General features: G+C 36.9%; 1 long non-coding RNA gene across 1 annotated transcript; it reads right to left on the minus strand.

Moving 5' to 3' along the window:
* Nucleotides 1-12,356: 12,356 nt before the first annotated feature.
* On the minus strand, nt 12,357-15,123 carry LOC140163983 (uncharacterized). Its single transcript, XR_011860453.1, has 3 exons — nt 14,891-15,123; nt 12,956-13,323; nt 12,357-12,461 (listed from the first exon to the last, which is right to left on the minus strand). It is a non-coding gene; the product is annotated as an uncharacterized lncRNA (long non-coding RNA).
* Nucleotides 15,124-18,648: the final 3,525 nt, after the last annotated feature.

An 18,648-nucleotide genomic window follows, 5' to 3' on the forward strand; every position in this document is an offset into this window, starting at 1 on the left:
AAACACCAAATCTCTACCACCATTAGTACCTGGAGACACTGTCAGAATGCAATCACCAAGAAATCCTAAAATTTGGAAACAAGCCATAGTGAAAAGAAAGTGTAAAGAACCAAGATCATACATTGTTACTTCCGAAGTTGATTATCGTAGAAATCGTAAAGATCTAATGAAAAGTAAAACAGAAAAATACACATCTCTGATTACTGCACAGAACTTATGACCCTTATGTTTATATAATTGTTTTGGTCCCATTATGACTCAATTGCACTTTTAACTCCAATAAGTCATTTGTGAGCCAAAAAGCCAACAATTTGTGAGGTATCTGCAATTCCAAGTATCAATCAATGCTACAAATATTTGGTATATTAATAATGTTTATAGTAGTATGTTAACTTTTCAACAGATGCCTATTTGGATTTAACATAACATGTTTTTATAAGTAACCAGTCATCTGAGATTAATATTCTTAAGTTGTACAATACACCATGTATACCAAAAGAACTCTATTAACTCTTATTCTATAGCTGAAAATAATCTTTTCAAGGTTCAATTCAAAAGAGAGGAAATGGAGTGCTAAATCTTATTATTTGTATCAATATCAAAAAATATCTACAACCTTATAACAATCTGGATGAGTGTTATAATAACACATTATTAATTATGACTAATATTGTGGCGATATATTATTTTATAGCCCGTGCCTTCTATTTTAATTAATTTATTTATTCAAAACTATGGTGTCATTCACCTCGAGTGAGATCACTCTCTCGTATCATTTCGAATAGACTATCGTTAAACGTCACAATGGTCTTTTTGTAAACGAAGGTTTTGTGGACGACGCAAACGGATGTTTAATTGTAGTCTGTGGCATTCACTCAGATGGTTAACATCTCTCCATAAACTCTCCGTGTGCGTCAAGATTTGAACACAACTTCTTATTTTAGAGCGAGAACAATTCTTGCTAATTATTACTTGATAATGGAGTTTGTTCTACTCCTAGTTCACGTGTTAGTTTTAATATAAAGTTTCATACCGAATGAAGAAGATGTAGTAAGTAATAAATATAACTTAATTAACAGTAAATTGGGTTTTGATTGTCTTCATGTTTGTGTGATAATACTCGTGCGTGGTTGATTCTAAAAGCCTGAATAAGTCCCTGGTTGAACCTCTAGTTCTATGAAGAACTTTATATTAGCGCCCTTACTCATGCCAAATCAACGATGAGGAGCCGAGGAACAGAAGTACCAACCAGAGAGACTAGCCGAGACGAGTGAACCAAGACGCATCTACCAAGTCGTGTGATTATTCCCTGGTACCTACATCGCCGGTTAAAATATTTAGCGAGTCCTATTCCCAAAGTTCTTTATTAGACTAATAAGACTTTACCATTATTAAAGCTACATTTGCAGAAGTCATCAACCTTTCAAATACTAAGAAAGAAATGTTTTTTAACTTGAGAAGGGGGATGTTATGATTATGTGAACATTCCTTAAAACCATAATCATGAAGAAAAACACTTTCTACTTCCTTCACATTTGGATCTGTACCAAACCAGACATTCCATAGATATTACAAGTTACAAACAAGTGTTTTAGAACATCATGACCTTATATGGTTATGACTAACTTCTCTTAATTATAATATAAGAATCATCCAATGAGAAACCTATATTTAATATTAATATTCATAAGACCATACCTGATAACCATGTTTGATAATATAATCAATTCACTTGTATTTGAGATCATGAAGAATCAACAAGTCTAATAAAATACTACAATAGTAAATATATATATTGAGTCTGGAAGACCATCATTACAGAGTTTGAGCAAATAAATTATAAATCCAAGCACATACAAACAAGTATTATTGTAAGACCAATCTATTGTATTGGCATATTTACGCATGTATCGTATTACTTGAACTTTCATCAAAAACACTATGCTTGTAGACGGTGTTTTACGGTATGGTCTGAACCATTTTGATCAGTTATACCGGTTTTGAGTGACGTTTTTTTCTTTAAAATTCGGCCACCGTTTGGGTAAATCTTAAAAGATAAATCAAATCTGAAAAAATGGAGAATTTCGTTGAAATTTCAGCAAGAGACCACATAAAAAACCCCGAAAACGACATTGATCATGTTGATGGTGTTTACATTGGGTGGTAATCGTCATTCTTGGAACTTGTCATTCAAAATAAAGACGACCTTCAGAACATGAAATGGGCCTAGCAACCAGCAGACATGCAGTTACTAATGACATTTTCATATTTTATCATTTTAACTTTGGATAAAGTGAAGATAGTAAAGTTATATTACTTGTGATTAAGTTCAGATTGATATTGATGTACCCCCATGTTATATCTTATTCGTTTTGTTTTGTCTCAGAACTTTCAATCAAATACTAGTATTAACAGGCTGGCGACAGCTCGTTATAAAAGTAATTCAAGTATGGAAGCCGCCATTACCCTGCCATCGCGTAGGCCTGGAACACTACCGCGATTTCTACCGGCTATATCGCGTCCGTGCTCTGCGTTCAAGTCATGAAAAATCGCGGCTTGCTGCATCCACGGTTAGACTTTTCAAGCCTGCTACAGTGCATTTTTTTCAAATGTTGAACAGGTTTTGAATACCTTTAATTATATTTTTAGCGCATCCATGAACTTAATTTATCAAATGCATTAAATCAACCAACAATCCCGCTATCCGGGCCAAGATTTATACAAGAAATATACTGTTTCAATCACGAAAATTAACCTAAATTTCGCGCATACACGTAAGACTTGGCGATAGTCTATTCAGATATTGTTGTCAAGCTCGAGGTGATTGACCCCTAATGATTGACAGTTGGGAATGCGTTCTGTGCGCGATGCTGAACGCGTAGTCAAGGTAGCCGGGGTGCTAAAACCTCAAATGGCGACCTCCATGCGTGTACCGGGGGTGCTAAAGTGGAACCAAAACAACAGCGGGAATCGTGTGTTAAATCGACATAGAAAAGAACAGGAGGGATCAGCGAAATTTACTGTCAGCCCTCTGGTATTAATAATTATTAGCCTTTAAAATGGCTTAGGCGTTAGGCCGCTAGGATATATTTTGTTGTTGTTGTTATAGGTTCGTTCACCTACCTCTGCTGTAAGGGAGTGTTCAGAAATACTTTGGTTGGGGAGCACTTCAAATTTTGGAGGCAAACATTTTTGACCCCCCCCCCCTCCAGAGAACCTGATTTTTTTTTACCGCCCCGCCCCAGACATAAACTTGTTGACCCTCCTTTCCAAGAGCTAATGAAACATATCGCAATCCTATTTACTATTGGCTACTTTAGCACTAACTGACAATAAAAGTAAAATTTAATTGCCCAACTTTTAATTAAAGACTAAAAACATGCAGATTTAGGGTGTTTTTCACATTTTGTGACTTGCATGAAGTTCAATTTCAATTTATGCAATCTAGTTTTTTGATGTTTCATCCTTTTTGTCTAGGCTTATGACTGAAGGCCTTCGCAACCGGCAGACTGTTAAGATGAAAAAAATAGTCCACACAATAGGCTACATGACGTAAAACCATGCATCACGCACTCTGAAGAGCTACATGTAGCCCCCACCCCCCATTGTAACATAATGATGATTATGGCAGCGGCAACATTATAAAAACATTACAAGTAGGCCTAACCAAATCCCGGGGACTCAATCTTTTTTGGGTAGGGATGTGCCTCCGAAGATTTTGAATTAGGACCCATGGCTATACCACTTCAAACCTGATTTTTACTACCGATGCATATACCAGCATATAATAGACACCGATGACTATACCAGTTGAAAAGACAATAATACGACCCATTGATATACCAACCCCATATACTGACCCATCCATATACCACTATACGATATACGTTTAGAATGCCGCAACAAATTTTCATATCATATTTTTTATTTCTTGTTTACTGTATTTTGTATTTTTTTTTTATTTATCAAGGGTCTATCATTTATTAATTATTATTATTTTGTTTGTTAGGGGTGGTGCAATAATTATGTGTACCACCGGGCTGCTGAATTTTAGGGGGGGGGGGGGGCAAAGATTTTTTGGCAGGTCAAAAAGGGAGGGGAGCAATTTTTCACAGAAATTCACAGAAAACGAAGTTTTTTATTTTATAATTTTTTTGTACGGTACCTTTTTTCTTTCCACTCATGTTTTATTGAAATTTTAAACGAATTTAATATTCATGCATTTCTGTTCAATGCAATTGCAATTATCATTGAATTATCGAACCAAAACAACATCAATTTGACTCATGCATATCGATCGTGGTATGATCTTGGCAGTGCTGTCGCGTGTCATGTCAGCTGAATTCGGCACCAAAAATAAAACTCAACTTTACACTGAAAACTTACCCGATTGTTGAAAAACCCTATTTATATGATTCGATGCATTTAAAAATCGGCAGTTAATTTACTTTAAATTTTGCGATCCCGAGTTACGAACACCAATTTCAATACCAATTTCAACTTACTACCCATGCGTATACCACAAAAACGGAAAAAATAAGGGGTCATGAAAATGCGACCCATGTTTGCGGCACGTCCCCGTATATACCCCCCGAACCAAATGGTCGTTGCCCTACTGATGCACTTGGAATCTTGCCTAAATCCCGAGGGTATATTATGCCTACATACGAGTAGGCCTATATACCATGTATACGTGAAGGAATAGCACACGTATGAAATACTGTTTGTCCATATGCTGGGAACGAAACCGCATTAATGCACTTTAAATCAAATAAATGTACTAGTATCTCAAAGCAGGGAAACAAAATTACACTACTAGCTACGGAAGTAACTGAGGGCCACGTAAGTTCGCTTTGTAACGCAAGAAGTCAGGATCTTGTGATCACAAATCCCGACTTCTTGTGTTCCTGACTTAGCCAGTTTGAAATAAAGAGATAGTAAAGATATCAAAATAAAGAAATAGTTAAGACAACTCAGGATCTCAAGAACTCATGAAATCTGTTCAATTTTCACGGCGTTAGATAGTTTAATTGTAAGCCCATCCACTTAAGTTATTTCAAGATCCTATTTTCTTGACTTAAAGTCAAGAACTCGTGTCCTCAAGCCACGCTTGAGTTCCTGACTTCCTGACTTCAAGTCAGGAACACGAGATCCTGACTTCATGACTTTAAAGTCAGGAACTCGTGAACTCAAGCCGCGCTTGTGTTCTTGAGATCCTGACTTCACGACTTTAAAGTAGGGAACTCGTGAACACAAGCCGCGCTTGAGTTCACAACTTCCTGACTTTAAACTCAGGAACACATGAACTCAAGCGCCGCTTGAGTTCACGACTTCCTGACTTTGAACTCAGGAACACAAGAACTCAAGCGCCGCTTGTGTTCACGACTTCCTGACTTCGCCTGGACTAGCCTGGACTAGCAGGTGGTATAAGTCACGCGACAAAGTCAGGAAGTCGCGAACACAAGCCGTGCTTGAGTTCTTGTGTTCGTGACTTCCTGAGTTCAAAGTCAGGAAGTCGTGAACTCAAGCGGCGCTTGTGTTCTTGTGTTCCTGAGTTCAAAGTCGTGAAGTCAGGATCTCAAGCGCGGCTTGTGTTCACAAGTTCCTGACTTTAAAGTCATGAAGTCAGGAACTCAAGAACTCAAGCGCGGCTTGAGTTCACGAGTTCCTGACTTTAAAGTCATGAAGTCAGGATCTCGTGATCCTGTGTTCCTGACCTGAAGTCAGGAAGTCAGGAACTCAAGCGTGGCTTGAGTTCACGAGTTCCTGACTTTAAGTCAAGAAAATAGGATCTCGAGATAACTAACGTGGATGGGCTTGCAATTAAAATACAAACGCCGTAAACATGGTAAAAATTGAACAGATTTCATGAGTTCTTGAGATCCTGAGTTGTCTTAACTATTTCTTTATTTTGATATCTTTACTTTCTCTTTATTTCAAACTGGTTAAGTCAGGAACACAAGAAGTCGGGATTTGTGATCACAAGATACTGACTTCTTGCGTTACAAAGCAACCCGCATGGCCCTTAGTTACTTCCGTAACTAGCAGTAAGCTCAGGTGTGTTAATAGAGAGCTTGCGGAATGAAGTTACTGGAACTTTAACGGCAACTTCAAAAATATCGATTCGATTTCTTGCTCAACTTCACTTTAACGCGAACGTCAGATTGGTTTCTGTACCAACAGCGTCTTGTTGTTTAAACTAGGGGAAGTGTATCAATGGGTGATCAAAACAAGGGTATGTAAAAGCGACTGCATCAAATTTCTCCCTTTTGTTTGCTGAAGTGGTTTGTTGGTAACACTTATTACAATAGGCGCTTAGTTTGAATAAACATGGATTACATCTCTAGGCGATGACCAATGCAATGGGAATTAGGCCTATGTTATGAGCTATATACGCTAATATTATACTTCTAAACATGTTTCAATTAAATATTCTTGTGATATGCCTATATTATTGTCCCGGATTATTATAATAAAAGCTCAATTATTATTCCAGTAAACGTCAGCTTTGTCAATTTTATATTTCCATCAGGACACAAGCCCATTTTATCTGTTTGCTCTCCCTAGCCCCCCCCCCCCCCACCACCACCACCACCATCACCACCTCTCCATATCATTCCCTCCCTCCATCTATTCATCTATCCTCACTTTCCCACTCCCCAGTGGCGTTGCCAGGAGTTTTCTTTTAGGAGGGCAAGGACTCCTCTTTGCATTCTCATCGAATTAAATATATCTCCCCGAATGATCCTCATTTTGTTCTTTAAATACTCCCAGATTTTTGAATTTCAACCAACATAATTATTTCTGGATGCTCCTTTTCTGACATTCTTATTTTTTGTAACAAATAGGCCTCCTCTTTTAATAATGAATAATTTGGTTGACATACAATACCCATAGGCCTATAATATGCGTATAATAGCGTGGCACATGTTAGACCAGCATTCTGCTGAATTGGGGTACATAATGTAGGCCTAAATGAATAAAATAATAATTAAATAAAATACCTGTATGTACATATATACCTGTATATTTGGTTATATAGAGGTGTAACTAAAAGACACGCAACGTTGTAAAAAAATGTTCACAGTAGCTGCAATTCGCAGAAGTTCAGTACACTGCTCGGTCCCGTAAAATCAGGCCATTTTACTGGAACTTAATCCCCTTGGCGTTGAAGTCGAAGCCAAAACTTGGCTCCGCAAGCTGATTTGGTGTACGTCATGAGCACACACAAAAGCATATACCAAGTGTGATGTTTTAATATTTTGATCTAATTCAATCAGTAATTTTCAGCAACATGTGGCATGTTTTTTACCCAAACCAAATTAGATTTCCGATAATTGGTCTATTAACTAGATAATACATAAGTGGTAATTATGAAGTCTATGAAGAAATATCCAAACTATTGTTCTTAATTATGACGTATTTTCATCATAATTTACGGCACACTATAGATTCTCGCGTTAACTTTAACTTCAAGCGGCTTTAATGGCAGAGTGGTTTTGAATACATAATCCTCTATAATCCTCTAGACGTTAAAGTTAAAGTTAAAGTAACTTCATTCCGCAAGCTCTCTATTTATACTGAATACCCCCCCCCCCCTCCCCGGGCAGGGGGTGACATTAAATTCACGGTTTTTCTATTACTAAAGAAACATCATGACAAATTTTGCTGGTTTGCGAGTGAGAAATTATGTTCAGCTATCGTTAGGCTATAATTCATTCATAATATGGTTGCGCCATTTTTTTTTTAAATCTCGACCCCATTCTCAAACTATTATTAATGTTTACACTTTCAGACCGTTACCGTTACCTATTCGAAATTGAATTGTTATACCCAAAAGGCACAAACTAATTTATATCCCCATGATTATTTGGTCAATTCCAGCCAAAGCGGGACACAATTCTCTCTGGGGGCCATTTTAAAAATGTTTTCCTTTTCAATTCTAGACTTATCAAATGAGACGATCATATCTAGTGAATCATCAGGTGGAAGTGCCATCGGATTGAAAAATAACTTTTCTTGCTAGACCAAATAAAGTGTTAAATGCGCATATGCATGTTACCCACGAATCCAAGCCTTTTTCACCTGTTGTACGCCATAAAATTTCACTTTCTTTAAGGGCTGGGGTATGAACGTTTGGACAGTATTTATTTTGGGACATCAGAGCACATCAGACATATCGAATTGCATTCTGAATACGAAGAATGTCATTCTGATATCAAATAATTTTGATTTTTGAAATTCGCAATTTAATACACATTTTATGGCAAATCATTAAAATTGATATTTTTGATATTTAACAGTACTTGAAGTAAACTTTATAAATCTGATGATTTATACTTAAAGTGTATGTAGGTGGGATGAAAAGCCGACGATCAATTGAAAATTTTGACCTTTCGTATTGAAGATATGGATTTTTTTCCCAAAACACCAAAAAAATTAGGTCTTTTTGGGAAAAAATCCATATCTTCAATATGAAAGGTCAAAATTTTCAATTGACCGTCGGCTTTTCCTCCCTGCTACATACACTTTAAGAATATATCATTAGATTTATATAATTTACTTCGAGGACTGTTATATATCAAAAATTTGAAAAATATCAAATTTTATAATTTGTCATAAAATTTGTATTATATTGTGATTTTTTAAAAAATGAAAATTATTTGATATCAGAAAGACATGCTTCGTATTCAGAATGCAATTCGATAGGTCTGATGTGCTCTCATGTCCCACAAAAAATACTGTCGAAATGCAATAAACGCTCATTTTGGATCCCTTAATATCTTTCAATATTTTATTTGTGACCCATATACACTAGAAATCGGTGAAGACTTTGAACGTAAAATAGAATTTTATTACATATATCTACAAAGAAATATTTTGGTTATTACAGATTTTAAGAAAGAACCAGGTGTACAGTTAAGATTGTGTCAATTCTTTCCAAAGTGGCTGTCATTTAACATTACTGTATTATTTCGAAAGATTAGAATAAATGCTTCATAGAAATATAAAGTTAGATTTTGTATCTCGTCGCAGGATGAGGATCTCGGATGGATTCGTGGGGTAACAGCGTGTGAAAAATAGCAATTCCTATTAATTTTTTTAATAAAAATAAAAATTACTTTTCTGTATGTCAATAATTCAGGCTGCAATGGCACTAAAATGAATTTTAATCAAAATACAAACTACATGGAATATTTAGAATTGATCATTATGGCATTTTGGGTATAAAAAATTTGAGAATAATGAAGTTGCCAAATTCAAATAGACAGAGCAAACAGTTTTATATTGTTATTTTAAGTAAAATCATTCCATATTTTAAATCGTGTTTGACAGTTCCTATGAACTAAAACACTATCAATACATTGTTAACTATAATTTAAGTAGGGATTCGTGGGTAACCAAAATATTCGTGGGTAACACATATTTGAAGGTATGTATTGGTAAGCGGCAAAATAGAAAATATTACAGAAGGTTGGAAACCATCATGCGGTTATTCCTCCATTGTGTTTCAATGATTCCCGTTTCTCTAACCAATTGCATTCACCCAAAAATGGTAATTTAGGATAATCAATCAAAACTTCATGATACAGCTTCAGTATACCTTCAAGAGGACGCTATTATAAACAGGACTATTTTGGAACCTATTTCGCATGTTTTCAAAATGTTAAGATGAATAAGAAACATATAATTTACGAGTAAATCCTTGGATCCGTGGGTAAAGCCGAATTCGTGGGTAACGCTACATGTACTATAGTACCGTTTGTGGTTTGCGTGACTTAGGTGCATAAAGTGTAAGTACTGTAAAAATTATAGCATACCCATGGCTTGAATATGTGCTGATTTAAACTTAAAATAAACAATCTCCTTGTTTTTCAAGGTTAGCATCTATTCGGGATTCGTGGGTATCAAAAGTTTAAACCGTCGTAGATTATTTTTTAAAGCGGTGAACGTATTTTTACGATTTACAATTTTAAGCGCTTGTCAAACTAAATTCAGTGTCCAAAGTCATTAAATGTTAATTTAAGGGCTGGGGTATGATTGTTTGGACAGTATTTATTGTGGGACATTAGAGCACATCAGACATATCGAATTGCATTCTGAATACGAAGAATGTCATTCTGATATCAAATAATTTTGATTTTTGAAATTCGCAATTTAATACACATTTTATGGCAAATCATTAAAAATTGATATTTTTGATATTTAACAGTACTTTAAATCTGATGATTTATACTTAAAGTGTATGTAGGTGGGATGAAAAGCCGACGATCAATTGAAAATTTTGACCTTTCGTATTGAAGATATGGATTTTTTTCCCAAAACACCAAAAAAAATTAGGTCTTTTGGGAAAAAATCCATATCTTCAATATGAAAGGTCAAAATTTTCAATTGACCGTCGGCTTTTCCTCCCTGCTACATACACTTTAAGAATATGTCATTAGATTTATATCATTTACTTCGAGGACTGTTATATATCAAAAATTTGAAAAATATCAAATTTTTATAATTTGTCATAAAATTTGTATTATATTGTGATTTTCAAAAAAAGAAAATTATTTGATATCAGAAAGACATGCTTCATATTCAGAATGCAATTCGATAGGTCTGAGGTGCTCTCATGTCCCACAAAAAATACTGTCGAAACGCAATAAACGCTCATTTTAGATCCCTTTTAAAAGTTATGGCAATTATATTTGCTGGACTCGTGGGTAACAGTTGATACGTGGGTAACGTCAAATTTGATTTTATGGAATTTTATGGGTAAAATGTATTTGCATTAAATAATCACTTGGACCTCAGAATTATAGAACGAAACTTCGTTTCATGATATAGTCATTTATGGCATATTCACTTAACATTTTTCAGAACGATCATTTTATTTTTGATACGCGGGTAACACCATTATTAGCCAAATTGACTTAATGGCCTCTGGAGTCCACAAACTTTGGTATAATTCAATCGTTTTACATATGATGAGAGATCATGCAAACGTTTTTCTAACGGTAATAATTTCATTTTGATTGAAGGACATTCAATGACATATATGGTGCTTTATCTTTGAATTCGTGGGTAACGCCAATTCATTTAAGCCATCATGACTTTTCCCCTGGTATGACTTGCTAGTAAAGGCCTATATGCTCAAAGAGAGCACATTGGACGTGACATGATATGCTCCATCAATAACGTGATTTCCTTTATTAATGACATTTTAAAGTGGAAAGTTAACATCTAGAGAAAATTTTGTCCCGCTTTCGCTGGAATTGACCATTTACATGTTTTAAGAAACAAACAAACTGCTCAGGCCGATATTAGACGTAAACGTCCGACAGCTAAAGATTTAATTAAATTTATTTTATCACACATGGAAACAAACATTTGATTGTGGATATTATATCAAATATAATACATGTGATGCATTTACTACGCGTTATGGACAACAAGTGTTAATTTCGATATATCATAAAAAGTCACCCCCTTCCGAAATTATTATACTTCAAAACTCAAAAATGGCTTAAAATTTGACCTCTGTGTTGACCTTTGATTGATACCTACGAGCTCTGGCCAACTTCGTAATGTTGGAAACATCTTGATTGTAATGGGACCATCAAAAGAACCTGAAAAGGTTGGTTTGGGTTTATAGTTCTGTTACTTCAAAGGCGGTGGTGCTACCTTAGATTTCAATGAAGAAATATGTAGAAATATGAAGAAATATGTAACACATATCACAATGCAGTTCGTTCCAAGTTTGTCCATTCAACATCATATTGATGTCAATATTTAAAACATTTTCTCAGAAATATGTAGGTATTTTGAATTTATTTAAAGATGAGTTTTGATGGATTTGTAACATCATGAAGTGTACCGGATTTCAAGTGTTTGGCGAATTCCTGACTTAGTAAAGTCTCTTCACTTTTTTTTTTTTTTTTTTTTGAAGCGGTGGAACACAGGAACTCAAGATATCGTCCTGAGAGCAGCGTTTGGTGTTTTCGTAATTTCACAAAGTTCAACAGCCTGGCCTTAAAGCTCTTCCGTCCACGAAACATTATGGGTTTTACTAGTTTTACGAATCATTTTAAGGAATTTTATTATTGTTATTCTATGTTTTGAAATACTTTTATCGAAATTTAGGCATATTACCATAAGCCGAATATAAAGTCAAAATATTGCACACACATTATTGTTAACATGATAACTAGTCTGTCAACTCGAGTGTGAATACTGTAACCGGTAGAGTCTTGCGTTGTCACATTTGCATCAGGAACAGGCGTTGAAATTACCGGCAATGATTGGTTATTACACAGTTTGCCTCGGCAACAAGTTACACCCATTTCCTCCGTGGTAATGTTATAGTGTGACGTGGAATTGGTTAATATTGCGCTCACATTCTTGCAATATTGAGTATTATTTTTTCCAGCCTTGTCACAACCTCTTACCATGGAGCCGTTCGCTTTCATCGCCTAAAATAGAAAAAAAAAGTTATTGAGTAAGGATAAGAAGAAGATGATGACACAACCTGGTCTCCCCATTAAACTGCTGTATATAGTCAGTTTACAAATGATCTTAAACTGATCACATACGGCAGTTTATGATACATAAAGAGTGATAGGGATCTCTTGTTATTAATTAATTTTAGTGCGTATAAAAAATTAAAGGTTTTGAAGTTGACACCATCGAATATATAAAGGACTAGCTTGATAAGTTAAATTACTCAATGAGGTATGGGGAAGGTTGTGGAGGTATCACAGTTGCCCACAATAGTCATCGATGTTGCCCCGCAGAGCTACAGAGAAACAATACCGATCAATTTTGAACTATAAATTAGCGCCTGAAAGAGGGCAGGGTACAAATGCGTGAATTAGAATTATGTGTCCCGCGGGTCTACATTTTAAGAACGATTTACCAACAGAGTTACATTTATTATACATAGAATTGTATTCATCTTCAAACCTACAAAACATAAGCCGGAGCAAATATGTCGCTGAACCAACTTGGAATTTGGATTAAATCCGGCCTCAGAGCAGTCATCTTTCGAATTGCTCTGAACACAGCTGTAGCAGAGATTCTGACCACACAAATCCAGGTCGCAGATTTGTTTTCGTTTCCATGGAACCGTTGTAAAGCACCATGGTCCATGAGGGTTATCGTCAGGATTTCTACATACTGGGCCGTCTGTCAAACCCTTGGCTTCACCGTTTCTTGTACTGTAACGGAATGAGTGCGTGTGCGGTACCTGGGCTCCCCAATCCTGGCATTTTTTATTGCTTACAGTCTGATCTACGAGTCCACGATAATCTTGTCCAAGAGGCTGGAAATAACAAGCTATAAATAGACAAAAGATAACAGCGCAATGAAAATAGCCAGTACATATACTATAATTGAAGACCGAATTAAAAATACTAGTTTGCGTATGACGTCCTGTCAACCAGACCAAAAATGCCGTACTGCGCAGGTCAGCAACCAATCACGTCGCGCCTTTTACCTGCCGTCAGACGCAAACTAGTCTTTCTAATTCTTTATAGTTCAAAGTTGTTGACACATTTTGCCGTTGCGACCAACGCAGCGGCACGTATGATGTGGCCTTTTTCTGCTGCGGGGAAAATGTCCCCGCATGACCGCAGCGACAAAACGTTGTGGAAGAACAAAGTAAGCGTTTACATTGTAACGGTTTGCGTTAGACTTGTCGTTGCGACCTCACGCAACGCCACAGTTGTATCCAAGCATTTTTCTTCTGCGGCGAAAACTTGCGGAAGCACTTGAGAGTAAAATCGCAGCCTGGAACCGAAACCACAAGAACGGACAACGCAGCGTTTGACGCACCGGAAATACGTTAACCCACCATGATGCAGTCATGTCTACAGTAGAATTCACCTCGACTTAAACCCCGTTAAAAGCTATTAAACCAAGATAACACTCATTGAAACAGCTCAACTGATTAAATCGGATCTTCTCTGGCTGTGCACATGTGTCTGTTTTATATGTGCGATATAGCAATGAGCTGCTATAATACAGCTTCAGTTGGGTAACCGATTATAAAGGAAACGCAAGGAAACAATGGTAGTGGACCTTTGTTCACGAAATGAGACAATGGCCTGCTTTTTGTTAACCAGCATTCTTGAAAATGAGCAACATAATGATTGTTGACTTAACACGGTTTGGAAATAATTTCTTCATATTTTTGGTGTTATCTATCGTTTACATATCCTTCCTAAAACACAAAAGTGCGACCCTTTGTCAATCACCTACAGTACCCAATTTCGGCATACTATATAAGAAACTCATCATGATGATTGCCAGAGAATAGTTTAAATGTAGCTTGTACCGTTTTTTGTGGCATCCTTCAGAAGTGAGCGGTCCGATACCAATATTTTCGGTCAAATCTCCATTCAATTAACACGGGGAGTTGGCTAGCTATGCCTTGCCCTCACTCATATTTTACAAAGGTGCAACTATTTCTGAACATCTAACCTAGCTGTAATTTTAGGTCATGTTAGAGAAATATATTTGCTAGAAGTTTATAGAATAAGTTAAATATTGGCTGGTTATTTTTCACACAGTGATGTTAACTAAGTGCCCATTCTTCCAACATACATCATTTGTAGAGGTCACGCGTCAATGGTGAGAGCACTGTGTATTGTGTATAGGAAAACGGACAGTAACTGCAGTATGCAAAAATAGTTCTGACCATGCTGACTATCACCACGAGCATACGAGTGATTACCTTAAATATGTACACTTTTGGCTCTGCAACTTACTTTTCTCTGCAGGTTTTGATCTTTTACCTTCCGTGAACCGTGTTTTTGTACCATTAATTTAAAATGACCTTTTTGTACCTGGTAAATTCTGTCATGCAGCACTGTTTCCAAGCTATAAACAAATAACCACACACCTTTCTCAGCGACGAAGACAAGCACCTCACACAGCATGAGTTTCTTATGTATTCCATGAATACTCAGATAGATGCCACAGACTGGGACTTTGCATTTGATATTGATTTTCTCAGCTATATTTGTTGCATCAAGTGTTACTTTTTTAGATTTACACAATGTGTCATTTCCTAGGAATCGGCTGTGATTTGCTGAGATCTGGCTGTTATTACCGACATGGACAACGCTGCCTTCCAGGTAACCTATTATAATGAATAAATGAACAAAGTATAGCTTTCTTTATTATGGGCCTGTTTTGTTCGAATCATGCATGCTTTAGCGCGATTTATTTGATTGTGTTTGGTTTCAATGTAATCCTTAATACGGTGTGTCCATACAAACGTTAAGAAATCAAAGTGTCTTTCGAACGTGTGGATGAACTGGTCGTACATAAACATGCAAAATTTCAGTCATATATCTCTTTCTATTAACTTCCTACAATATTTTAAAACTTTCAAAGGGCTGCAACTCAAAACAATATGAAGGGGCTGTGACTAAGGTACTTTTTGCACTTAGGTCATCATATACCGTATGGTTTTTGGAAATAGATGTCATATTATGCAATTTAAGCAAGCAAATTAAGGGATCTGGAATGAGCGTTTTGAGCTTTTCGACAGTATTTTTTGTGGGACATGAGAGCACATCAGACATTATCGAATTGCATTCTGAATACGAAGAATGTCTTTCTGATATCAAATAATGTTCATTTTTTGAAATTCACGATATAATACAAATTTTATGACAAATTATTAAAGTTTGATATTTTTAACATTTTTGATATATGTATAACAGTCCTCGAAGTAAATTTTATAAATATAATGATATATTCTTAAAGTGTATGTAGCTGGGAGGAAAATCCCGACGGTCAATTGAAAATTTTGACCTTTCATATTGAAGATATGGATTTTTCCACAAAAAGACCTAATTTTTTTTGGTGTTTTGGGGAAAAAATCCATAGCTCCAATACGAAAGGTCAAAATTTTAAATTGATCGTCGGCTTTTCATCCCACCTACATACACTTTAAGTATAAATCACCATACCGTGCGAAGCCGTCTCTAGTCGTTTTGAGGTCGTCACAATTTCGTTGGTAGTCGTTGTCAACGACCATAAAAAAGACTTGATTAATTTCTACAATCCTACAAATGCATATATCTATTTCATGAATCGCACAAAAGTTTAAAATCGTTGACCATCGTTTAAAAATCGTAACCCATCGCAGACCACCGTTTCAATGCCGCAGGTACTCGCAAACGATACTCGCAAACAATATCCGTCACTCTCCGGACAAAAAGTCACTGTCGCACCAAGATCGTTACAATTTCGTTGCTTGCCGCAACGTGTCGTCAGGGTTCGAGATGTGACGTCGCTTGCCGTTGTTTATTCGTCAATGGTCGTTGACAACGACTACCAACGAAATTGTGACGACCTCAAAACGACTAGAGACGGCTTCGCACGGTATGGAAACGTCAAAGAAATGAGGGTTGCGGTCTCCAACGAAATTTGAACAGAATCACAACTACCTTTTTGTCGTCACAAAATTTTCAACATGTTGAACATTTCCCGACGAATAATTTCGGACGTCTGCGGTCGCTGACGGATTCGTCAGCGACAACTAACGGCAACCCACGATGAGTGGCGGTAAATTCAAAATTGCAATTCGCAGCTTAACGTCGCTTGCCGTTCACCCCTATTCGTCACAGTGTGACCGGCCTTAATGTCCCACAATAAATACTGTCCAAACGTTCATACCCCATCCCTTAATGTGCCGATAGACTATATGGAGCTATGGGAGCTGATTATCTGCTCATTCTGTAAACATTGAAGCTAGTGGCTTAATTGCTGAGAATTACGGTTGTTTTGCTAAGTTTGCAGTGTGTGATGATCATAATTATGTAATTTAAATTGACATTGAATCATGTGAGCTGGTAAGTTCCCACTCGGGTAATAACAATTATACAAGAGCTTTTGTAGATTTGATCCACTTGGTTGCAAACATCAATGAAATTTAGCTATTTTTGATCTATGAAATCACACAGTATGTTGGAATGTAGACTGGAAATGTGTAAGAAGGACATTAAAGTTAATTTTTTATTACTTCCGTGGTCCGGGTACGCGCTGGTGACAGGCGCGTAGCAAGCGGGGGGACAGGGTGGACGAAGTCCAAGGGCCCCGAGGGTTCAGGGGCCCCGAGCACAAAAGCGCGAATTAAATAAGGGCTGATAATGGAGAGCAGGGCCGGAATTTTATACCATTGCGCCAGATGGGCCCGGGTCCAGGGCCCCCAAAATTTGGGGGCCCCAAAATTGCCCTATGCATCTTTCTTTAAACCCCAATAACAATAATATAATGTTTTTTGGTCAAAATAGGACAAAATTGTAAAATTTTCCGCGCTTCGAGCAAATTCAAATAGGGAAATTCATATTGATCTGGAGCCAAAATAGTCTGAAATTGAATTGAACAAAATATGTTAGTCTCCCTTATAGTCCCACTTTAGTTCATACTGCAGTTACTGTCCGTTTTCCTATACACAATACACAGTGCTCTCACCATTGACGCGTGACCCCTACAAATGATGTATGTTGGGAGAATGGACACTTGCCTAGTTAACATCACTGTGTGAAAAATAACCAGCCAATATTTTATTTATTCTCCAAAACTTCTAGCAAATATATTTCTCTAACATGACCTAAAATTACAGCTAGGTTAGATGTTCAGAAATGGTCGTACTTTTGTAAAATATGAGTGAGGGCAAGGCATAGCTAGCCAACTCCCCGTGTTATTTGAATGGAGATTTGACCGAAAATATTGGTATCGGACCGCTCACTTCTGAAGGATGCCACAGAAAAACCGGTAAAAGCTACATTTAAATTATTCTAAATAGGTTCTAGAAAATAAAGTTTTGTAACATGTCCTAAATTTTTAGCTAATTTAGGTGTTTGGAGAGGGTCGTACTTTTGTGTTTTAGGAAGGACATGTAAACGACAGATAACACCAAAAATATGAAGAAATTATTTCTAAACCGTGTTAAGTCAAAAATCATTATGTTGCTCATTTTCAAGAATGCTGGTTTACAAAAAGCACGACATTGTCTGATTTCGTGAACAAAGCCACACATAACATTGTTTCCTTTCGTTTCCTTTATAATCGGTTACCCAACTGAAGCTATGAATACCAGTTTTATTGCGATATCGCACATGAAAACAGTCACTTGTGCACAACCAGAGAAGATCCGATTTAATCAGTTGAGCTGTTTCAATGAGTGTTATCTTGGTTTAATAGCTTTTAATGGGGTTAAGTCCTGCAAAGGTCGAGATGAATTCTACTGTAGACATGACTGCATCATGTAAACCAAAACTTGGCCACTGACATGAGTGCACATGCCTTCCACGGCACGTGAGTTCGAGGCCTCCAAATTTTGGCCTGGCCCAGGGCCCCCATAAGGTAGGCTAAATCCCGCCCTGGTTAAAAGGGCCCGTACTGCTCCTTGTCCATGGGCCCCTGATGCTCTTGCTACGCCCCTGGCTGGTGAATTGCGATCGCGTAGAAGTGACAAGGTCATGAAGGTCGCCTACTACGCGCCGCGCCGACTACCAATGGGTCAACCGGCGTGGGTGTTGTCAAGTGCGTTGATCAGCCAATCAGCGTGATTGTTTATTTCTTCTGTGTGTACGCTCGTCTACGATTGGCGCACAGCTTTGACCACGGAAGTAATAAAAAATT

This window comes from Amphiura filiformis, chromosome 11 (assembly GCF_039555335.1).
Source record: "Amphiura filiformis chromosome 11, Afil_fr2py, whole genome shotgun sequence".
NCBI lineage: Eukaryota > Metazoa > Echinodermata > Ophiuroidea > Amphilepidida > Amphiuridae > Amphiura > Amphiura filiformis.